The 25,692-nt window shown below is 35.2% G+C and overlaps 1 pseudogene; it reads right to left on the bottom strand.

The window, feature by feature from the left end:
- Window positions 1-3,394: 3,394 nt before the first annotated feature.
- On the bottom strand, window positions 3,395-3,864 carry LOC105260268 (annotated as a pseudogene).
- Window positions 3,865-25,692: the final 21,828 nt, after the last annotated feature.

Here is a 25,692-nt window from a genome sequence, read left to right as displayed (position 1 = left end):
GGATTTTTTTCTTATTAAGCTATAAGGGTTCCGTATATGTTCTGGATATTAATTAAATGTCAGGTATCTGATTGGTGAATATTTTCTTCCATTCTGTGGATTGCTTTCTCATTCTGTTGATACTAGTCTTTTTGTTAATGATTATCCTTTTATTATTTGAAGAAATAATAATACTTTTTAATGTTTTTGGATGTATTAAAATTTTTATTTTTAATTTCTATATATAATTTATTATCAAATTGGTCTTTGATGCATAAAAATTTAATTTTGATGAAACCCAATGTATGTATATTATTGTAATCTGTATTTTTGGTGTCACAGACAAGAATACATAGGCAAATACAGTATCATGAAGTTTTTTCCCTAAATTTTCTTCTAAATGTATTATAATGTTAGCTGAAAGTTTCCCCTTTGATCCATTCTCAATAATTTTTGTATGTAGTGTAAGGCAATGGTCAAACTCTTTTACATGTGGATATTCAGTTTTCCCAGCACAATTTATTGAAGAGACTGCCTTTCCCTGTTGAATTTTCTTGGAACCCTTGTTGTTGAAAATCATAAAACCATATATGTTAGGGTTTGTTTCTGGACACTCTATTCTCTTCCATCAGTATATATAAATATATATGTCTCTATTCCAGTAGTGCATTGTTTTGATTAATGTAGCTTCATAGTTAAGTTTTGAAATCAGGAGGTGTGAGTCCTTCAACTTTGTTATTATTTTCAAGATTTATTGGCTATTTGGGGTTTATTGATATTCTATATGAATTTTAGGATGGATTTTCTATTTCTATAGAAAAATAGTTGAGAGATTGATAAGGATTGCATTGAATCTGTAGATAATTCTCGTAGTATTGATATCTTGATTATATTAAATCTTCCATTTGATGAATACAAGATGACCTTATATTTGTGATCTTTAATATTTTTCAGCAATGTTTTATAGTTTTCAGGGTACTAATATCACTCTTCCTTGGCTAAGTTTGTTCCTCACTATTTTATTCTTTTACAAGTTTTGTAAATTTTTCTAATTTTATTTTCAGACTATTCTGTCTTAGCACATAGAAGAATAACTGCTTTTTTTTTAATTAAAGAAAAAATTATCTTCTCATAGTTCTGTGGCAGGTAACTCCAAGATCAAGAATCTGGCCAGTTATTTTTGGTAAGATCTCTCTTTCTGTGTTTTAAGTGGCCATCATATGACTGTATGTTCACATGAACATTTATGCATGTGGGGAAAAAAAGACAGGATTCTCGTGTGTCTCTTTTATAAAGATATTAATCTATCAGATCATGGTCCTATCCTTATGACCTCATGTACTCTAATCATTTATTTAAAAGATTTTATCTCCAATAGAGCCACATAATGGTTTAGGGTCTCAACATGAATTTTGAGAACAAGTAATCTGCCCATAGCAACCACAAACTGATTGTCATAAGAAAGAATATTAGAGAATGAAAAATTAAAAGCAAAATAAAATACTATATTTTTCTTAACCTTAATTGATCTAATGTATTTGTTTGATGTATCAGTTTGTTGAAAATAATCATAGCAACAGTGTATTTAGTGATTACATCTTAGAGATAAGTGAAATGTGTGACAGTAATATTATAAGGTATGTTAAGAGAGGAGAAGAAATTAAGTGATATTGAATGGGACCATATTAATAGAGAGAAGGCAAAAATATTGGAAGAGAAAAAAAGATAACTTAATCTGATATTAATGCGACCAAACCACATTTCTTTTTTTTTTTTCCCCCTATGGTGTCTTTATCTATTTACTTTTAACTTATTTTTGTCTTTATATTTAAAGTGTATTCCCTAAAGGCAGCATTGAATTGAGCCTTCCTTGTTTAAGTTTTCAGAGAATGTCTATCTTACCCTACCACAGTGTAAGATGGGTTTACATTTAAATTAATTGTAGGGGCGCCTGGGTGTCTCAGTCAATTAAGCATCTGACTATTGATTTCAGCTCAGGTCATGATCTCACATTTCATGAGATTGAGTCCCTTGTGTGCCGTGAGAACGGAGCCTTCTTGAGATTCTCTCTGTCTCTGTCTCTGTCTCTGCCTCTTTCTCCCTTCCCTCCCCCAATCCCTCAAAATAAATAAATTAACATTTAAAAATAAATTAATTGTAATTTTTGACCTGTTAGGTTTATTTATATCAAATTACTATTTTTGTCCCATGTATTCATTGATACTCATTTCCTCTGTGCCAGGCTTTATTTGAATTGATTAAATATATTTTACATTGTGTTTTAACTGTAATTCTTTGCTTTATAATGTTGGTTGTTACTTTAAGATTTACAGTTTACATGTTTAGCTTATTTCAGTTTACCTTCAGTTGATGCTTAACCAATTCACATATAGTATGAAAAACTTAGTATAATTCCATTTCTCTCCTCCTACTACCATTTGGGTTATTTTTGTCAGAAGTTTCATTTATAGATATGTTGAAGTGCAACTTATTTTTGCTTGCTGATTTTGTGTCCTTCCAGGTGGATGGATTTGTTTATTAGTATTGTGTTTTGTGGAAACTTTAGGGTTGTTTTTTACATGTAATACCATGTTATTTGGAAACAGATGATTTTACTTCTTTCTTTCCAATTTGGGTGACTTTTATTTATATCCTTTGCCTAACTTTTCTAGCTGGAACTTCCAAAATTATGTGGAGTAGAAGGGAAAAAATATGTGGGCCCTTGTCTAATACTTGAGCTTAGGAGAGAGGCTTTTAGCCTTTCACAATTGAGTCTGATGTTAACTGTGGGTTTTTCATATATGCCCTTTATTACATTTGAGGCAGTTTCCTTCTATTATAGTTTTGTGGGTGTTTTTATCATTAAATAATTTTGAATTTTGTCTACTACTCTTTCTGATTCATTTTATGTAATCATTGTTTTCTTTCCCCTCTTAACTTCTGACAATGTGATATGTTATGTTGATTCTGGCATGTTGAAACAAGCTTACATTCCAGGAATAAATCCAACTTGATCATGGTGTTTAATCTTTTTAATATTCTGTTGAATTAATTTCCCCAGTATTTTGTTGAAGAATTTTACATCAATATTCATAATGGATTTGGTCTGTAGATTTCTGTTCTTGTAGTACTTTTGTCTATGTGTAGTATCAGATTAATCCAACTTCATAAAATGAGTGGGGAAGGGTTTCCTCCTCTTCCATTTTTGGAGGAGTTTGAAGAGGATTTATGTTAATTCTTTAAAAGTAATTCATTAGTGAAATCATCTAGTCCTGGGCTTTTCTTGCTTGTCAGGTTTTTAATTACAAAGCTATTCTCCTTAGTAGTTATTGTTGTATGTAAATTTTCATTGTCTTTATGATTCACTTTTTTATAGTGAAAAATTTATATTTAGATTTAGCCAGCTGGACTCAATTTACATGACCCCAATTTTGTTGGCAACATCCAAAGTATCAAAGTCAAGAGCCAGTAAAACATATGCCTTTTTATCTCCTTTGTGTCTGATCACGGTGTTGACCTTGGCCATTTCAACGTCATAGAACTTCTTCACAGCCTCCTTGATCTGGTTCTTATTGGTCTTGACATCCACGATGAACACAAGTGTGTTTCTATCTTCTGGTTTTTTTATTGCTAACTCAGTAGTCAAGGTGAACTTGATGATGGCATGATGGTTAAATTTGCTTCTCCTGGGGTCACCTTTTTGAGGATATTTGGGCCGTCTTTGGAGACACAGTGTCTTGTACCATGGGAATGTAGGTGATGTGTCAATCTTCTATTTTTGTTACTGTGGATGCTTTTCAGCACCACTTTCTTGGCCTTAAAAGCTTTGGCTTTGGTTTTGGGAGGAGCAAGGGCTTCCTTCTACACCTTTGGCACCATCTTCATAAAAGAATGATTCACTTTTTCTAGGAATGTGTGTGCTTCTAGGAATTGTGCTTCCAGGAATTTGTGTATTTCATCTAGATTATCCAATTTTTTAGTACACTATTATTCAAAGAACTTCCTTATAATCCTTTCTATTTCACTAAATTTCATACTAATATCTTTACTTTTATTTATGGTTTATTAACTTGAATCTTCTCTCTTTTCGTGAATCCAGCTAAAGATTTATTCATTTAATTGATCATTTCTAAAAAAAAAACAACTTTTAGTTTCATATTTTTCTCTATTTTTTCTAATATTTATTTTATTTACCTTTATTCTAATTGTTTTAAATTTCTTTACTTCAGATAACTTTAGGTTTAGTTTATTCTTTTTTCAGTTGCTTAAGTTGTAAAGTTGGATAATTGTTTTGTTGTAAAGTTGGATAATTGATTTGAGATATATTTTCTTTTTTATATATGTGTTTATACTCATAAGTGTTCCTTCTAGTACTGTTTTCACTGCACCTGTGATAATTATATGTCACTGCACTAGGTATGGGAAGCCCAAATTAAACACTATTTCTGGGTTTTTCTCTGAGGGTGTTTAAAGATTAGCATTTCAATCAATGGAGTCAGTAAAGTAGATTGTTCTTCCCAATGTGAGCAGTCATCATCCAGTGTTGAGGGCCTGAACTGGATAAAAAACAGAGGGGGAGAAATTCACTCTTTGCTTCCTGTATGCTTGAGCTAAGACAGCAATCTTTCTTGCCGCTATCTCTCCTGGTTCTCAGGCCTACAGATCCAAACTAGAATCTGTTATCAGCTCCCTTAGTTCCTGGGCCTTCTGAGACTGAAATATACTACTGGCTTTTCTAGATCTCAGGCTTGCATATGCCAGATCAAAGGATTTCTTAGCCTCCACAATTGCATGATCCAATTTCCTTATAATAAATATTTTATTATATATAGGCATCTTATTGGTTCTATACTCTAGGCAACCTTTATACAACATTCATGTAGTTTTAAAATATTGTGTTTTAATTTCAATTGTCTGAAGGTATTTTCTAGTTTTTTGGTGGTTTATTCTTTATTATTGTTAAGTGTGTGTTGTTCACTTTCTATATTTTTGTGCATTTTTCAGTTATCCTTTGTTATTGATTTAAATACTCTTTCAATTGGTATCTGAAAGGATAATTTTAATATTTAAATATTTTTAAAATATTAACACTGGTGTTTGGTCTTAAAATATGGTATAAACTGAAGAATTATTAATGTTCAGGTAAGAAAAAAATGTGTATTCTGTTCTTGTTGGTTGAAGCGTTCTCTATATATTCATGCCAAATGGACTTTTAGTGTTGTTGAATCTTCTACTTATTGTTCTTCTGATTGTGTTATCTGTTATTTAAAGCATGGTGTTGAAGTCTATGAGTTTTATTGTAGACCTGTCTATTTCTCCTTTAAATTCTGTCAATATTTACTTCTTATACTTTGGAGCTCTAATGTTTGGTATATATATGCTTATTATTGTTCTATCTTCTTCATGTTGACATTTAATGAAAGCATAATGTCCATCTTTCTCTCTTGTAGAATTTTTTTACTTAAAACTACTTTTCTAATACTAATATGGCCACCGCTATTCTTTTTTGCATAGAATATTTATTTCTATATCTATTTCTATTTGCATAGAATATCTTTTTCCTTCCTTTCACATTCAACATATTTGTGTCTTTAGATGCATAGTGTATCTTCTGTAGACAGGATAGGGTTGTTTCATTTTTTTAAAAAAAATCTGCAAATTTCTATCTTTTGATTGTAAAATTTAGTTATTTCACATTCAAATAAATTAATAAGGGAAGACTTACTTTTGCCATCTACTTACTTGCATTTTGTAGCTCTTAGATGTTTCCCACCCTTAATTTCTTCCATTACTGTGTGTGTGTGTGTGTGTATGTGTGTGTGTGTGTGTGTGTCTGTGTGTGTGTGTGTGTGTGTCTTTGATTTTTGTGGTGACACACTTTGATGCTCTTGCAATTTCATTTAAGCTCTACTCCATAGATGTCTTCTTTGTGAATACCATAGCGATTACATTTAAAATCCTAAAGTAACATCAGGTTAATTTGGGTTGATATCAACTTAACTTCAATTGCATACAAAACTTCTATCCCTCCACTGTTTTGTACCACTGCCACTATGTTATTGATGTAACAAATTGTGTATTCATACATTGTGTATCCATTAATGGATTTATAAAACATTTTATTATTTTTCTTTTACATCCCATAGAAAATAAATGTGGAGTTAGAAAACAATTTAAGTAATACTGTATTTTTTTTATCTGCTTCAACCTATGACCGTTATATGTTCTCTGGCTCTGAGTGACTGTCTAGTGTACTTTTTTTTCAATATATGAAATTTATGGTCAAATTGGTTTCCATAGAATACCCAGTGCTCATCCCAACAGGGGCCCTTCTCAATACCCATCACCCACCCCCCATCAACCCTCAGTTTGTTCTCAGTTTTTAACAGTCTCTTATGCTTTGGCTCTCTCCCATTCTAACTTCTTTTTTTGTCCTTCCCCTCCCCCATGGGTTTCTGTTAAGTTTCTCAGGATCCACATAAGAGTGAAAACATATGGTATCTGTCTTTCTCTGTATGGCTTATTTCACTTAGCATAATACTCTCCAGTTCCATCCACGTTGCTACAAAGGGCCACATTTCATTCTTTCTCATTGCCACGTAGTACTCCATTGTGTATATAAACCACAATTTCTTTATCCATTCATCAGTTGATGGACATTTAGGCTCTTTCCATAATTTGGCTATTGTTGAGAGTGCTGCTATGAACATTGGGGTACAAGTGCCCCTATGCATCAGCACTCCTGCATCCCTTGGGTAAATTCCTAGCAGTACTACTGCTGGGTCATAGGGTAGGTCTATTTTTAATTTTCTGAGGAACCTCCACACTGCTTTCCAGAGCGGCTGCACCAATTTGCATTCCCACCAACAGTGCAAGAGGGTTCCCGTTTCTCCACATCCTCTCCAGCATCTATAGTCTCCTGGTTTGTTCATTTTGGCCACTCTGACTGGCGTGAGGTGATATCTGAGTGTGGTTTTGATTTGCATTTCCCTGATGAGGAGCGACGTTGAGCATCTTTTCATGTGCCTGTTGGCCATCCGGATGTCTTCTTTAGAGAAGTGTCTATTCATGTTTTCTGCCCATTTCTTCACTGGGTTATTTGTTTTTCGGGTGTGGAGTTTGGTGAGCTCTTTATAGATTTTGGATACTAGCCCTTTGTCCAATATGTCATTTGCAAATATCTTTTCCCATTCCGTCAGTTGCCTTTTACTTTTGTTGGTTGTTTCCTTTGCTGTGCAGAAGCTTTTTATCTTCATAAGGTCCCAGTAGTTCATTTTTGCTTTTAATTCCCTTGCCTTTGGAGATGTGTCAAGAAATTGCTACGGCTGAGGTCAGAGAGGTCTTTTCCTGCTTTCTCCTCTAGGGTTTTGATGGTTTCCTGTCTCACATTCAGGTCCTTTATCCATTTTGAGTTTATTTTTGTGAATGGTGTGAGAAAGTGGTCTAGTTTCAACCTTCTGCATGTTGCTGTCCAGTTCTCCCAGCACCATTTGTTAAAGAGACTGTCTTTTTTCCATTGGATGTTCTTTCCTGCTTTGTCAAAGATGAGTTGGCCATACGTTTGTGGGTCTAGTTCTGGGGTTTCTATTCTATTCCAGTGGTCTATGTGTCTGTTTTTGTGCCAATCCCATGCTGTCTTGATGATGACAGCTTTGTAGTAGAGGCTAAAGTCTGGGATTGTGATGCCTCCTGCTTTGGTCTTCTTCAAAATTCCTTTGGCTATTCGGGGCCTTTTGTGGTTCCATATGAATTTTAAGATTGCTTGTTCTAGCTTTGAGAAGAATGCTGGTGCAATTTTGATTGGGAGTGCATTGAATGTGTAGATAGGCTTGGGTAGTATTGACATTTTGACAATATTTATTCTTCCACTCCATGAGCACGGAATCTTTTTCCATTTCTTTATATCTTCTTCAATTTCCTTCATAAGCTTTCTCTAGTTTTCAGGATACAGATCTTTTACATCTTTGGTTAGATTTATTCCTAGGTATTTTATGGTTCTTGGTGCAATTGTGAATGGGATCACTTTCTTTATTTGTCTTTCTTTTGCGTCATTGTTAGTGTATAAGAATGCAACTGATTTCTGTACATCCATTTTCTATCCTGCAACTGTGCTGAATTCATGTATGAGTTCTAGCAGACTTCTGGTGGAGTCTATCGGATTTTCCATGTATAATATGTCATCTGCAAAAAGTGAAAGCTTGACTTCATCTTTGCCAATTTTGATGCCTTTGATTTCCTTTTGTTGTCTGACTGCTGATGCTAGAACTTCCAACACTATGTTAAACAACAGCGGTGAGAGTGGACATCCCTGTCGTGTTCCTGGTCTCAGGAGTTTTCCCCCATTATGGATGATGCTAGCTGTGGGCTTTTCATAAATGGCTTTTATGATGTTTAAGTATGTTCCTTCTATCCCAACTTTCTCGAGGGTTTTTATTAAGAAAGGGTGCTGGATTTTGTCAACGGCCTTTTCTGCATTGATTGACAGGATCATATGGTTCTTTTCTTTTATTAATGTGATGTATCATGCTGATTGATTTGCAAATGTTGAACCAGCCCTGCATCCCAGGAATGAATCCCACTTGATCATGGTGAATAATTCTTTTTAAATGCTGTTGCATTTGATTTGCTAGTATCTTATTGAGAATTTTTGCATCCATATTCATCAGGGATATTGGCCTGTAGTTCTCTTTTTTTACTGGGTATCTGTCTGGTTTAGGAAGCAAAGTAATGCTGGCTTCATAGAATGAGTCTGGAAGCTTTCCTTCCCTTTCTATTTGTTGGAATAGCTTGAGAAAGATAGGTATTATCTCTGCTTTAAATGTCTGGTAGCATTCCCCTGGGAAGCCATCTGGTCCTGGACTCTTATTTGTTGGGAGATTTTTGATAACGGATTCAATTTCTTCGCTGATTATGGGTCTGTTCAAGTTTTCTATTTTTTCCTGTTTGAGTTTGGAAGAGTGTGGGTGTTTAGGAATTTGTCCATTTCTTCCAGGTCGTCCAGTTTGTTGGCATATAATTTTTCATAGTATTCCCTGATAATTGCTTGTATTTATAAGGGATTGGTTGTAAGAATTCCATTTTCATTCATGATTTTATCTATTTTGTTCAAATACCTTTTTTTTTTTGAAAAGCTTGGCTAGAGGTTTATCGGTTTTGTTTACTTTTTTCAAAAAACCAATTCTTCATTTCATTGATCTGCTCTACAGTTTTTTTTTAGATTCTATATTTTTTAATCTGCTCTGATCCTTGTCATTTCTCTTCTGCTGTTTGGGGTGTCTTTTCTGTTCTGCTTCTATTTCCTTTAGATGTTCTGTTAAATTTTGTATTGGGGATATTTCTTGTTTCTTGAGATAGGCCTGGAATGCAACGTATTTTCCTCTCAGGACTGCCTTCGCTGCATCCCAAAGCGTTTGGATTGTTGTATTTTCATTTTCATTTGTTTCCATTTATTGTTTAGTTTCTTCTCTAAGTGCCTGGTTGATCCATTCATTCTTTATTAGGGTGTTCTTTAACCTCCATGCTTTTGGAGGTTTTCCAGACTTTTTCTTGTGGTTGTTTTCAAGCTTCATCGCATTGTGGTCTGAAAGTATGCACGGTATGATTTCAATTCTTGTATACTTATGAAGGGCTGTTTTGTGACCCAGTATGTGATCTATATTGGAGAAGGTTCCATGTGCACTCGAGAAGAAAATATATTCTGTTGCTTGGGATGCAGAGTTCTAAATATATCTGTCAAGTCCATCTGATGCAGTGTATCATTCAGGGCCCTTGTTTCTTTATTGATCCTGTGTCTAGATGATGTATCCAATGTTATAAGTGGAGTATTAAAGTCCCCTGCAATTACCACATTCTTATCAGTAAGGTGGCTTATGTTCATGAGTAATTGTTTTATATATTTGGGGGATCCTCTATTCGGCACATAGACATTTATAATTGTTAGCTCTTCCTGATGGATAGACCATGTAATTATTATATAATGTCCTTCTTAATCTTTTGACACAGCCTTTAATTTAAAGTCTAGTTTGTCTGATATAAGGATGGCTACTCCAGCATTCTTTTAACTTCCAGTAGCATGATAGATAGTTCACCATCCCCTCACTTTCAATCTGAAGGTGTCCTCAGGTCTAAAATGAGTCTCTTGTAGACAGCAAATAGATGGGTCTTGTTTCTTTATCCATTCTGATACCCTATGTCTTTTGGTTGGCACATTTAATCCATTTACATTCAGTGTTATTATTGAAAGATATGGGTTTAGAGTCATTGTGATGTCTGTATGTTTTATGCTTGTAGTGATGTCTCTGGGACTTTGTCTCACAGGGTCCCCCTTAGGATCTCTTGTAGGGCTGGTTTCGTGGTGACAAATTCCTTCAGTTTTTATTTGTTTGGGAAGACCTTTATCTCTCCTTCTCTTCTACATGACAGACTTGCTGGATAGAGGATTCTTGGCTGCATTTTTTTTCTGTTCATCACATTGAAGATTTCCTGCCATTCCTTTCTGCCCTGCCATGTTTCAGTAGACAAATCCATCAGTCTTATCAGTCTCTCTTTATATGTCACAGCACGTTTATCCCTAGCTGCTTTCAGAATTCTCTCTTTATCCTTGTATTTTGCCAGTTTCCCTATGATATGTCGTGCAGAAGATCGATTCATGTTACGTCTGAAGGGAGTTCTCTGTGCCTCCTGGATTTCAGTGCCTTTTTCCTTACCTGGTTCAGGGAAGTTCTCAGCTATGATTTCAAGTACACCTTCAGCACCTTTCCTTCTCTCTTCCTCTTCTGGAATCCCAATTATGTGTATATTATTTCGTTTAATTCTGTCTCTTAATTTTCTCCCCTCATACTCCTGGATTTTTTAATCTCTCTTTTTCTCAGCTTCTTCTTTTTCCATAATTTTATCTTCTAATTCACCTATTCTCTCCTCTGCCTCTTCATTCCGAGATGTGGTCACCTCCATTTTATTTTGCAGCTCATTTATAGCATTTTTTTAGCTCCTCATGACTTTCTTTTTCCCTTGATCCCTGTAGTAATAGAGTATCTGCTGTTCTCTATACTTTTTTCAAGGCTAGCGATTAATTTTATAACTATTATTTTAAATTCATTTTCTGCTATATTGCTTCAATCGTTTTTGATCAGTTCATTAGCTGTCACTACTTCCTGGAGTTTCTTTTGTGGAGAATGCTTCTGTTTCATCATTTTGGATAGTCCCTGGAGTGGTACAGAACTTCAGGGCTCTTCTTCTGTGCTTTCTGGAGTAACTTCCGTTGGTAGGTGGGGCCGCAGTCAGACCAGCTGTCTGCCCCCAGCCCACTTCTGGGAACACAGTCAGACTGGTGTGTACCTTATCTTCCCCTCTCCCAGGGGCAGGACTCACTGTGGAGTCATGTGGCCTGTCTGGGCTACTTGCACACTGCCAGGCTTGTGGTGCTGATTCGATGGCATCTGGTGTCTTAGTGGGGGTGGATCTGCAAGGTGCACAGGGGCAGGAGGGGTAGGCTCAGCTCACTTTGCCTTCAGTTGTCCACTTCTGGAGGAGCCCTGTGGCACCGGGAGGGAGGCAGACCTGTCGGAGGGATGAATCCGCAGAAGCACAGCATTGGGTGTTTGCGGTGAAAGCAAGTTCATGTCGGGTTCCCTTTGGGATTTTGTCTGGGGGATGGGCAAGGGAGATGGTGCTTCCCAGCGCCTTTGTTCCTCCGCCAAGCTGAGCTCTGTCCTCCAGGGCTCAACAACTGTCCCTTTCGTTGTCCTTTAGCCCTCCTGCTCTCTGCTCTCCAAGCAGAGCTGTTGACTTCTAATATTTCAGATGTTAAGTCCCACTGGCTGTCAGAACACACTCCGTCTGGCCCCTCCACTTTTGCAAGCCAGACTCGGGGGCTCTGCCTTGCCAGGTGGACTGACTGCCCCTCTACTTCCCTGGCTCCCTCCTGACAGTCCATGTAGCTAGCACCACCTCTCCACCCTTCCTACCCTCTTCTGTGGGCCTCTCATCTATGCTTGGCTCTGGAGAGTCCCTTCTGCTATCTTCTGGCAGTTTTCTGGGTATATTGGGCAGATGTGGGTGGAATATAAGTGATCAGCAGGACGCAGTGAGCCCAGCCTCCTATGTATTTTGATTGGAGTGTTTAGTCCATTTACATTTAAAGCTATTATAGATGGGTATGTAATAGTGGCATTTTTAACTTGTTTTGTTGTTTTTGTTTCTGGAGATTTTCTCTGAACCTTTCCTATCTTTGTCATTTTGGTCTCTCCTTTTCACTCTAAGTGGACACTTTAAAATATCTTGCACAGCTGGTTTAGTGGTTATGGACTCCTTTATTTTTTATTTGTCTGGGAAACTCTTTATTTCTCCATCTATTCTAAATGACAGTCTTGTTGGATAGAGTATTCTTTGCTGCAGATTTTCCCCATTCAGCATCTGAATATACCATGCCATTCTCTTTCCTTTGCCCATTTTTCATTAGATTTTTTGTTTGTTTTTGCTATTGAATTATATGATTTCTCTCCCTCTGTCTCTTTCTCTCTCTCTCTCTCCCTCCCTATTTCTCTGTACACACACACACACATACACACACACACACACAAGTTATTTAACCTTTTTTTCGGTATCTGATTTGCAAATATTATCTTTCATTCAGTAGTTTTCTTTTCCGTTTTATTGTTTCTTTTGTTGTGCAGAAGGTTTTTAGTTTGATATATTCTCTTTTATTGATTTTTTTAATTGCCTGTGTTTTTGGTGTCATATCTAAAACAAATTTTTACCAAGACCAATGGCAAGTTTTTTTTACTCCCTGCTGTATTTTGTTTTATGATTTTAGGTCTTATTTTAAGTCTTTAATCCATATGAGGCTAATTGTTTTCCATTTAATTTTTTTAATTTTTTTAAAATTTTATTTTTTAATTATTTTATTTATTTTTAATATAATTTATTGTCAAATTGGCTAACATACAGTGTGTAAAGTGTGGTCGTGGTTTTTGGGGTAGATTCTCATGGTTAATTGCTTACATACAACACCCAGTGCTCATCCCAACATGTGCCCTCCTTAATGCCTCTTTTCCCTCTCTCCCATTTTCCCCTCTCCCCTACCCCTACCATCCCATCAACCCTCAGATTGTTCTCTGTATTTAAGAGTCTTATGGTTTGCCTCCCTCCCTCTCTGTAACTATTTTTTTCTTCTTCCCTTACCCCATGGTCTTCTGTTAAGTTTCTCAAGATCCATATATGAGTGAAAACATATGGTATCTGTCTTTGACTGACTTATTTCACTCAGCCTAATACCTTTCAGTTCTATCCACGTTGCTGCAAAGGCATGATTTCATTCTTTCTCATTGCCAAGTAGTATTGCATTTTATACATAAACCACATCTTCTTTATCCACTCATCATTTGATGGACATTTAGGCTCTTTCCATGATTTGGCTATTGTTGAAAGCGCTGCTATAAACATTGGAGTACATGTGCCCCTATGAATCAGCACTCTTAATTTATGTGTGTTATAAGACAGTTGTCCAATTTCAGTCTTCTTTACATGGTTATGTTGTTTTCCCAGTACCATTTATTGAATTCTTTTTCCTTTCCCCAATGAGTATTCTTGGGTCCCTTGTTAAATGTTAGTTTACCATATATACGTGGGTTGGTTTTGTGGTTTGTTTTTTTGTGTGTGTGTGTGTTTTTGTTTGTTTGTTTTTAATCCTAGTGAGGAATATAAAACACAAAGGGCAAATACATTCCTTGTTTAGAAAAATGACATCTTCGGGGCGCCTGGGTGGTGCAGTCGGTTAAGCGTCCGACTTCAGCCAGGTCACGATCTCGCAGTCTGGGAGTTCGAGCCCCGCGTCAGGCTCTGGGCTGATGGCTCGGAGCCTGGAGCCTGTTTCCGATTCTGTGTCTCCCTCTCTCTCTGCCCCTCCCCCGTTCATGCTCTGTCTCTCTCTGTCCCAAAAATAAATAAACGTTGAAAAAAAAATTAAAAAAAAAAAAAAGAAAAATGACATCTTCAAGTGTTATGCTATGTTAAAAAGTTAAAGGGACTATAAAAGTAGATACTTGTAACTAAAAAATGTGAAAATAAACATATGTCTGGAATACACATATTAGAATAAACTAATAGAAGAGCTTGTAAACAACTTGATTGAATTAGTGTGGGATATAATGTGATGTTGAATATTTTTCTAAAAGCTTGCTTTGACAGTAAAAACAATACATCACAGAATTTTTCCTAATCAAATGGAAATAAATCACAATCTCTATTCTTATAATAAAAACCTTGCATTAATTTTGCTTTCTGGTGTGCTACTGTTATTCAAGAAGTGATTTTAAAGATTAGAATTTCTAGGGCACAATAACCTATTTTAAAATTATCTGGCAAGTTGCCCTATGCTCAGCAACAACTCCATTGCTTTAAGACAATTTTTTAACAAACTTTTCAAAGCTTCATTGCTCTTATTTAAATACTGTATTGTACTACAAACAACTAGTTCAAAATGTAATCAACAGGAGATATGATGATAAAAATGCAATTAAAACATAAAAGTTAACAACATGACAAAAACACCACAATTGTCTATATATCCTTAGCTTTCATTTACAATATGTGAAGTATAAAACTACAGCAACTATACTATGAAGTTTTTTGGAATAATTAATAATTCCCTTTATCTGGTGTTATAATTCTGTTTAAATTATATTTCATTATGATAAAGTTACACAGTCTAAACTCACAATAGTATTTTGAGAGATTATTACTGAATGTTGCAACTTCTATCTTCTCCTGAGGCACATATGAAACTTATGTATAGTATATACATACTTTGAGAAAAATAAGGTGATAAAATTAAAAGAGCATTTGACTAGGAAGGAGATAAAATGTATTCTACTTCCAGGATAATCACTACCCATCTGTGATAGCTTAAACAAATCATCTTATCTCTATGGGTATAACTTTTATCCTGTACCCAAAATAGTGGATTTAATAGTTTATTATCATATTCAGAGAACAATCATTTATAGAGCATCAAGTACATATCAGATACTGTGCACTGTATTTCAAGTAACCATCACATTCTTTGTGGTTTATAGATAGTAAGAAATAAATTTCATATTGAGACACAGTACACACAAATATACAAAACTGTAATTGAAGCAAACATTTCTTCTGTTTTCTCTTCTCTTTCTATTTTCTTCCTCTTCCTTCTTTTTTCCCCTTTTTTATTCCATTATATTGTAATTAATTTAAACAAAATATTATATTGTATTTAATTAAAAATATTTTTTCAACTTACTAAATATGTTTCATAATCAATAGATGTATCAAAACTACATATAGAAAAACATTAGGTTGGAGAAAAAATAGCATTAGAATAGGAACCTAGGCTCATCTAGTCCCCAGGACACTAGATATGTATCAAATCATCCAAAATACCCCAGAAATCAACCTGAAGAAAGTCAGAACAAACTCCCTAACAAAAAGAGATAAAAGGCCACATCCAAGAAGGTAGGAAATGCAGAGACATGGTTTACAGGAGAAAAGGACTAAGGGTGCTGTGAAAGGGAGGGAGCCATGGTCCAAGAGAATCACAAGAGAGAGAGAGAGAGAGGAACACAAAGAGGACTGAACAAGGAGAATATTTCCCAAAAGTCATTGGCTTGTAAAAAATTGAGGACTGAAATTTGTGAGTTCTTGGAACCAGTCAGGCTTAAAGCTTTCAGTTTCAAAGGTCTGTGGGCTTGGCAGTGATAGAGCATAGAGGGCACTGTGCTGCTCCTGGAAAGAAGCCAAACAATATGGGGGCAGTGTGGAAACAGCAATCTGATGAACACCTGGGTCACACAGGGTGGAGATTGTTCACTCTTCTCAGACCCTATCCCTGTGAAGCAGCTTTCATGGAGAGCCCTCTCTACGAACAAAGGAGCGGGCTGGTGCCAGTTCCTTCCCCTTCCCCTTAGCATAAACAAAAAGCCGCCTGTGGGAAGCAATCCAGCACCAATACTGGCTGCCTGATTTGCTTACACAAAGGTCCATGCCACTGCACTCTATTGGAACTACCATTCTCAGTAAAGTTTGCCTCAGTTCCAGTATGGCTGACCACTTCCCAAAAAGAACAGCACAAATCCCTAGCCACACCACATATCTAAAGCCTCGAGTTTGGAACGTCAGCAGGCTAGGCTGAGATAGAGTCCAGAGGGCACTGCACTATTCCTGGAGAGAACACAGGCAAACAACCCAGGGACAGACAATGTGGAAACACTATTGAAAAACACCTGGGGCACATAGGGAGGTGATTAGTTTTATTCACAAAGCCTGTTCCTGACAGGCAGGTTTCAGGGAAACTCCTCTTTGGGAAAAAAGGAGTTGGCTAGTGTCATTTCCCTCCCTCACTCCTCAGCATAAACACAGAGCCACCTGCAGGAAGCAACATGGTGCTCACACTGGCTGCCAAATTTGTTTACACCAAAACCACTCCCCTGATTTCTGGCAGGACTGCCCCTCTCATCTGAGCTTGGCTCAGTCCCAGGTAAATTGGACTCTCATCTTGAAGACCCTTGCCCATATCATGTCTCCAAATTGGAGAGTTCTACAGGGCCTCAGTTCTTGTGGAAGTGGTATCAGGTCTCATTTCAGAAGAAGACAAGGGCACAACTAGTGAAATCTCACCATATTTAGGCAAGAGACCAAACACTGCTCACATCAGGCAAGGAGAACCTCTGCAGATGAATGGCCTAAAGTGTTGGGCAGCCAAAACACAACAGGAGAGTGCTTTCAGAACACACCAGAGACATTCCCAGAAGCTTCAGGCCCTGGACACTATATGAACTCTTCTTCATAAAGCCATTACTCTCAAGAGCAGGGAACATAATTGGCCTTTCCAACACAGAGAAGAAGGCAGATTTATTTAGACAAAGTTCCAAGACACAGAAATTAATCTGAAATTAAAGACCAAGATAAGGCTACAGCTAGGGCTCTAAGCAAAACAGATGTAAGTGACATGCCTCATGGAGATTTAAAGCAACAATCATAACGTTACTCACGGGGCTTGAGAAAAGAATACACAACAGCAGTGAGACTCTTACCACATAGATAAAATAGGTTTAAAAAGAACCAAACAGAGATAAAGAATGCAGTAAATGAGGTTGGAAACAGGCTTGATGCAATGAACATCAAGCTGGAAGAAGTAGAGGAGGGAATTAGTGACAGAGAAGGAAAAAATAATGGAAAATAATGAAACTGAACAAAAGAGAAACAGTATGGAACAAGAGAATAGACGTTAAGAGACTCAGAGACTGCATGAAACATAACATTCATACTATAGGAGTCCCAGAAAAGAAGACAGAGAAAATGGGGCAGAGAATTTATTTGAGGAAATAATAGCTGAAAACCATCTGTAATTTAGGAATGGGAACAGGCCTCACAAGTACAAAAAGACTAAGACCATCCCACACATATCTTCAGACCACAATGCTGTAAAACTTGAAGTTAACCACAAGAAAAATTTGGAAAGACCATAAATACATGGAGGTTAAACAACATGCTACTAAACAATGAATGAGTCAACCAGAAAATTTAAGAGTAAATAAAAAAATAAATTGAAGCAAATGAAAATTAAACCATGAGAGTCCAAAATCTCTGGGATGCAGCGAAAGTGGTCCTAAGAGGGAAGTACAGAGCAATACGGACTTACCTCAAGAAGCAAGAAAATCTCAAATACAGAAACTAAACTTACACTTAAAGGAGTTAGGAAAGGAAAGCAAATACATCCTAAAGCCAGCAAAATAAAGGAAATATAAGAGATTAGAAAAGAAATAAATGATATAGAAGTCAAAAAAAAAAAAAAGTAGAACAGATCAATGAAATAAGAAGCTGGTTTGTTCAAAGTATTAATAACATTGATAAGCTCCTAGCCAGACTTATCAAAAGGAAAACAGAAAGGACCTAAATAAATAAAATCACTAATGAAAGAGGAGAGATGACAACGAAATGAACAGAAACACAAACAATTATAAGAGAATACTATGAAAAATTACATGCCAGTGAATTGGGCAATCTGGAAGAAATGGGTAAATTGCTAGAGACATAATCTACTAACACTGAATCAGAAAGAAATAGAAAATTTGAACAGACCCATAAGCAGCAAAGAAATTGAAAAATTAATAAAAACAAATCTCTCAACAAATAAGAGTTCTGGACCAGATGACTTCCCAGGGGAATTCTACCAGACATTTAAAGAAGAGTTAATACTTATTCTTCTCAAACTGCTCCAAAAAGTAGAAATGGAAGGAAGACTTCCAAACTCATTCTATGAGGCCAGCATTACCTTTATTCCAAAGCCAGACAAAGGAGATTTACAAGCCAATATCCCTAATGAACATGGGTGCAAAATTGTGAACAAGATACTAGCAGATTGAATCCAACAGCAAATAAAAAGAATTAGTCACTCTGATAAAGTGGATTTATTCCTGGGCTGTAAGGGTGGTTCCATATTTGCAAATTAATTATCCTGATATATCACATTAATAAAAGAAAGGATAAGAACCATATGATCTTGTCATTAGAGTCAGAAGAAGTATTTGCACAATATACAATTGATTCTTGATAAAAATTCTTAACAAAGTAGACATAGAGGAAACATATCTCAACATCACACAGGCCATAAAAAATACCCACAGGTAATTTCCTCAATGGGGAGAAAATGAGAGCTTTTCCTCTAAGGTCAGGAAAAAGACAGAGATGTCCACTCTCACCATTGTTATTTAACATAGTACTGAAAGTCCCAACCTCAGCAGACAACAAAAAGAAATAAAAGGAATCTAAATTGTCAAGGACACAGCCAAACATTCAAACCTTGCAGATGACTTCGTACTGTATGTAGAAAATCTGAAAGTCTCCAGCAAAAATTTTCTAGAACTGATACACGAATTCAGCAAAGTTGCTGGATACAAAATCAATGTACAAAAATCTGTTGCAGTTATACACCAATAATGAAGCAGCAGAAAGAGAAATGAAGGAACCCATTCCATTTACAACTGCACCAATAACATGAGCTACCTAAGAAGAAACCTAACCAAAGAGGTAAAAAATCTGTACTATGAAAATTATAAAACACTTATGAAAGTAATTGAAGAAGTCATAAATGAATAGGAAAAACATTCCATGATTGTGGATTGGAAGAACAAATATCATTAAAATGTCTGTACTATGCAAAGCAATCTACACATTTAATGCAACCTTTATCAAAATAACGACCAGAATTTTTATCATGGCTAGAACAAAAAAAAATATCTTACAAGTTGTATGCACCACAATAGACCCCAAATAGGTAAAACAATATTGAAAAGGAAAAGAAATCTGGAGTCATCAGAATTCTGGACTTCAAGCTATATTACAAAGCTGTAATCAAGACAGTCTGGTACTAGCACAAAAAAAGACAGATCAATGGAACAGAATAGGTAACCCAGAAATGGACCCACAAAGATATCACCAAATAATGTTTGAAGAAGCACGAATGTACATATCCAGTGGAAAAAAGACAATCTCTTTGAGAAAACTGTCAGTTGAGAAAACTGGACAGCAAACATACAAATAAATTAAATTGAACCACTTTCTTATACCATACACAAAAATAAATTCAAAATGGAAGAAAGACTTAAATGTGAGACAGCAAAATATCAAAATCCCAGAGAAGAACACAGGCACAAAGCTCTGAAATTGGCCATAGCAACTTCTTATTAGATACATCTCTGGAGGCAAGGGAAACAAACAAACAAGAAACATGAATTATTGGGTCTTCATCAAGATAGATAGCTTCTGCACAGGGAATATAATAGTTAAGAAGGCTAAAAGACAGCCTATGACATGGAAGAAGCTTTATGCAAATGACATATCTGGTAAAGGGTTAGTATACAAAATATATAAAGAACTTATCAAACTCAACATCCCCCCCAAAATAATTCAATTAAGAAATAGAAGAGATGTATGTACATTTTTCCCAAGAAGACATCCAGACAGGTAACAGACACATGAAGAGATGCTAAACTTCACACATCAGATAATTACAAATCAAAACAATGATGAGATACCACCTCACACCTATTAGAATGGCTAAAAATAACACAAGAAACAACAGATTTTTGCCAGGATGTGGGAAAAAAGGAAACCTCTTACGGTTTTGGTGGCAAAACAAACTGGCACATCTGTGAAACAATATTTAGGTTCCTCAGAAAATTAAAAATAGATCTACCCTATGATTCTTCAATTGCCCTACTAGGTATTTACTCAAGAGATACAAAAATACTGACTTAAGAGGGCAAATTCACCCCAATGTTTATAGCAGCATTACCAACAATAGCCAAATTATGTAAAGCACACAAATTTCCACTGACTGATGAGTGAATAAAGAAGAGGTGTATATATATATATATATATATATATATATATATATATATACATATATAATTTGGATATATAATATCTATTTCTATTTATATCTTCTGCTGAGAGGGCTGACCAAATCCATGAATAACACTACAATCTCTATCAAATAATTTTTCAACCACAACGTTGGTGCTCTGTCTTGAACACATTGCCTTATTTTTTTGTAACAAGGGTACTCTGAGAATTTTCCAAAACTTCAAGTTTAGGTTCGTTATTATTTAATAATTCTTTTAATTTATCTGTCTTCTCACATTTTACTACAAGCTGTAGCAGGGAAAAAAACCTTAAACACTTTGTTTAGAAACATGCTCAGCTAAATATCCAAGTTCATCACTTTTTAGTTCTATCTTCCATAAAACACTAGAACCCAGTTCACCCAAGTACTTTGCCACTTTACCACAAAGATTACCTTTTTTTCCCCTTTACAATAACTCACTCTTCCTTCTGTTCTGAGAACTCCCCATAATCACCACTGACATCCATATTTCTAACAGTCTTTAAGATATTTTTACTTTTTCTGAAAAAAAGACTAAATCATATTACTGGATAATATGTTACTAGAATTATAGTAATAATACAAACAAATCATAGTTAATAAAATGATATAATTCAAATAAGCCAAAAAAGTAAGAAATAAGAAACACGTGTACTATAAAGAAAATCAACAAAGGCCAAAATTGTTCAAATATATCTAAAAATTGATAAACTACAAACATGTCTATTCAGGAAGAGTGAAGGTGCAAATTATCCATGAAAACTAGGACACCATTGACTACACTGTATATATAAAAATAGATGATTTAATAGACAGATTTATGTCATTTTTTAAAATTTTATTTTAATTTGTTATTTATTTATTTCAGACAGAGCATGAGCAGGGGAGGGGCAGAGAGAGAGGGAGACACAAAATATGAAGCAGGCTCCAGGCTCTAAGCTGTCAGCACAGAGTCTGACACAGGGCTCAAACTCACAAACCACGAGATCATGACCTGAGCTGAAGTCTGACACTTAACCGACTGAGCCACTCAGGCGCCCCTATCTCAAAAATTTTGAAGATTTACATGAAATGCGCAAATTCCTTGAAGACACCACTTATGAAAATTGACACAAAAATAAATAGAGATCATTTTATAAGATGGCAGAGGAGTAGGGGAACCCTAGCCTTGCCTCATTCCTTGAACACAGCTAGGTAAATATCAAATCATTTTGAACACCCAAGAAATCAATCTGGGGACTGAAAGAGCAAAACAGCACAACTAGAGCTAGAAAAAAAAGCCACATCATGGAAACCATTCCTCTCAGGTGCAATAATAAAACAGGCACTCCTAACAATCACAAACACACACATGCACATGCACAATGACCCAGACAAAATGACACGATGGAGAGATTCACCCCAAAAGAAAGAACAGGAAAAAGTGATGTCCAGGGATTTAATCAATACAGATTCAAGGAAGATATCTGAACCAGAATATAAAACAATAACCATAAGGATACTAGCTGGGATTCACAAAAGCATAGAAGACAGTAGAGAATCCTTTACTTCAGAGATAAAAGAACTAAAAACTAGTCAGGCCAAAATAAAAGCTACCATAAACAGAGATGCAGAACCTAATGGATGCAATGACAAGGAGGATGGACAAAGCAGATGAATTATTTAGTTATATAAAAGGTAAAATTATGGAAAATAATGAAGCTGGAAAAAAAGAGGGAAAGAAAGGTATTTGATCATGAATGTAGACTTAGGGTATCAATAACTCTTTAAAGTGTAATAACTTTCCTATCATAAGACTTCCAGAAGGAGAGAAAGAAAAAGGAACTGAAGGTTTATTTGAGCAAATTATACCTGAAAAGAACCCTAATCTGGTAAAGGAAACAGGCAGCAAAACATAAGAAGCACAGAGACCTCCCATTAAATTCAACAAAAACCAGACACCACAAAGACATATCATAGAAAATTCACAAAATACACAGACTAGAAAACAATCCTGAAAGCAGCAAAGGAAAAAAAAAACATCCTTACCCTGCAAGGAAGGACAGATTAGGTTCATAGCAGATCTGTCCACAGAAGCAAGGCAGGCCAGAGTGCGTGGCATGATGATTCAACATGCATAATGGGACACATATGCAGCCAAGAATACTTTCTCAAGAAAGTGTGTCATTCTGAATAAAAGGAGAGATAAAGAGAATCCCGGACAGAACCTAAAGGAGTTAATTATCACTAATCCAGCATTACAAGGAATATTAAAATGGACTCTGAGTTGAGTGGGGGGGAAAATACCAAAAGTGATAAAGACTATAAAAGGAACAGAGAATATCACCAGAAACACCAACTTTACAGGTAATACAATGGCACTAAATTCATATCTTTCACTAAACACTCTGAATGTATACGGTCTGAATGCTCCAATCAAAAGATTCAGGGTATAACAAAGGATAAAAAAAGAAGACCCAGTTATAGGCTCCCTACAAGTGACTCACTTTAGACCTAAAGACACCTGCATATTGAAATTGAGGGTATGGAGAATGATCTATCATGTCACACTAATAGCTGTCAAAAGAGGGCCGCAGTAGCTACACTTATATCAGACAAAATAGATTTTAAATCAAGGACTAACAAGAGATGAAGAATGGCATTTTATCATAATTAAGGGGGAGTCTATCCATCAAGAAGATCTAACAATTGTAAATATTTATACCCCCAACTTGAAAACACCCAAATATGTATATATCAATTAATAACAAACATAAAGAAACAAATTGATAATAATAAAGTAATAGTGCGGGACTTTAACACCCTACTTACAACAATGGACAGATCATCTAAGCAGAAAATCAATAAGGAAACAATGGTTTTGAATGACACACTGGACCATATGGACAACCTCACAGGTATATTCATAACTTTTCATCCTAATGTAGCACAATACATGATTCCAGAATAGATCACATACTAGGTCATAAATCAGGCCTCACCAAGTACAAAAAAGATTGAGATTATACCAAATATATTTTTTTGACAACAACACTATGAAACTTGAATTCAACCCAACAAAATATTAGAAAGACTACAAATACAAGGAGAACCACAAAAAAAAATTTAGAAAGACTAAAAACACAAGGAGAATAAAGAACATCCTACTAAAAATGAATGGATTAACCAGGAAATTAAAGAGAAATAAAAAATTAAAAGTAGCAAACAAAATTTAAACAATGATAGTCCAAATCTTTTGGGATTCGGCAAAGGCTGTCTTAAGAAGAAAGTATATAGCAATACAAGCCAACTTCAAGAAGCAAAAAAGTCTCAAATCCACAATCTAACCTTACACATTTAGAAGCTAGAAAAAGAACAGCAAATAAAGTCTAAAGTCAGCAGAATGGAAATAATGATGTTTAGAGGATAAATAAATGATACAGAATTTTTAAAAAAAAAACAGTAGAACAAATCAATAAAATTAAGAAATGGTTCTTTCAAAGAAATATTAAAATTGATAAATCTGTAGCCAGACTTATCAAAAGGAAAACATGAAAGAACCAAACAAATAAAATCGCAAATAAAAGAAGAGAGATCACAACCAAACACTACAGAAATACAAACAATTATAAGAGAATATTATGAAAACTTATATGCCAAACACTGGGCAATCTGGGAGAAATGGACAAATACGTATAAACATACAAACTACCAAAACTGAAACAGGAAGATATAGAACATTTGAACAAACTCATAAACAGCAAAGAAATTGAATCACTAATCAAAAATCCCAACAAACAAGAGTCCAGGACCAGATGTCTTTCCACAGAAATTCCACCAGACATACAAAAAAAAATAAAAAATAAAAATAAATAAATAAATAAATAAATAAAAGAGTTAAGTACTATTCTTCTCAAACTATTCAAAAAATAGAAATGGAAGGAAAACTTCCAAACTCATTCTATGAGGCTAACATTACCTAGATTCCAAAACCAAAGACCCCACTAAAAAGAATTAGAGGACAATATCCCTGATGAATATGGATACAAAAAAAAAAAAAATCACAAGTGGGGAAGCTGGGTGGCTCAGTCCATTAATCATCCAACTTCAACTCAGGTCATGATATCACGGTTTGTGAGTTTGAGCCCCACATCTGGCTTTCTGCTGTCAGCACAGAGCCCACTTTGGACCCTCTTTCCCCTTCTTGTGTCCTTTCCCCCGCTAAAAGATAAATAAAAATTTAAAAACTTTTAAAAATCTCAGCAAGATATTAGTAAATCAAATCTAAGAGCACATTAGAATTATTCACCACGATCAAGTGGGACTTATATATGGGCTGCAAGGGGTGGTTCAATAATCACAAATCAGTCAAAATGATACACCACTTTAGTAAAAGAAGGATAAGAACCATACACATCCTCTTGGTAGATGCAGAAAAAGAATTTGACAAAATACAGCATCCATTCTTGAGAAAAAGCCTCAACAAAGTAGGGATAGATGTAACATATCTCAACATCATAAGTGCCATATACAGAAGACCCACAGCTAATATCATCCTTAATAAGGAAAAATTGAGAGCTTTTCCTCTATAGTCAGGAAGAATACAGGATGTACACTCTCAAACTTACTATTTAAATTACTATACACAATTACTATAGTACTGGAATTACTAGTATCAGCAATAAGACAACAAAAAAATAAAATAAAATAAAAAGGCATCCAAATTGGCAAGGAAGAAGTCAAACTTTCACTATTTCCCGGCAACATGATTTTCTATTTAGAAAACCTGAAAGACTCACCAAAAATTAATATAAATAATACATGAATTCAGCAACATTACAAGATACAAAATCAATGTACAGAAATTTGTTGCATTTCTATACACCAATCATGAAACAGCAGAAAAACAAATCAAGGAATGGATCCCATTTACAATGTAAGTGATGGATCATTAAATTATTCACCTAAACTAATATTGCACTGTATGTTAACAGGCTGGAATTTAAATAAAAACTTGGTGAAAAAAACATTTAGCAAGTCAAAATACAAATTTGTCTTAGAATTAGAAAATGAATGAATGTAATTTATACTTTATAGGAGCAAAATATAAATACCATGTGATCATTTTAATACACATTGAAAATAAATATTTGTTAATATCATGTTTGGAGGTAATGGCTGAGACAAGGCTCCAAGGGTGGTATTAGATATAGTGATATTATTATTAGTTATTATTGGTAACTATTCCAATGTTTTCATTTTTTAAAACGTCATCAAGCTTTATAGTTAATCCTTTGCATAGCATTGTATTTTAT

Source organism: Felis catus, assembly GCF_018350175.1.
Source record: "Felis catus isolate Fca126 chromosome X unlocalized genomic scaffold, F.catus_Fca126_mat1.0 chrX_random_Un_scaffold_92, whole genome shotgun sequence".
Taxonomy (NCBI): Eukaryota; Metazoa; Chordata; class Mammalia; order Carnivora; family Felidae; genus Felis; species Felis catus.
Note: the sequence above shows the minus strand (reverse complement) of the source record. Positions and strands in the feature narration are given on the sequence as shown.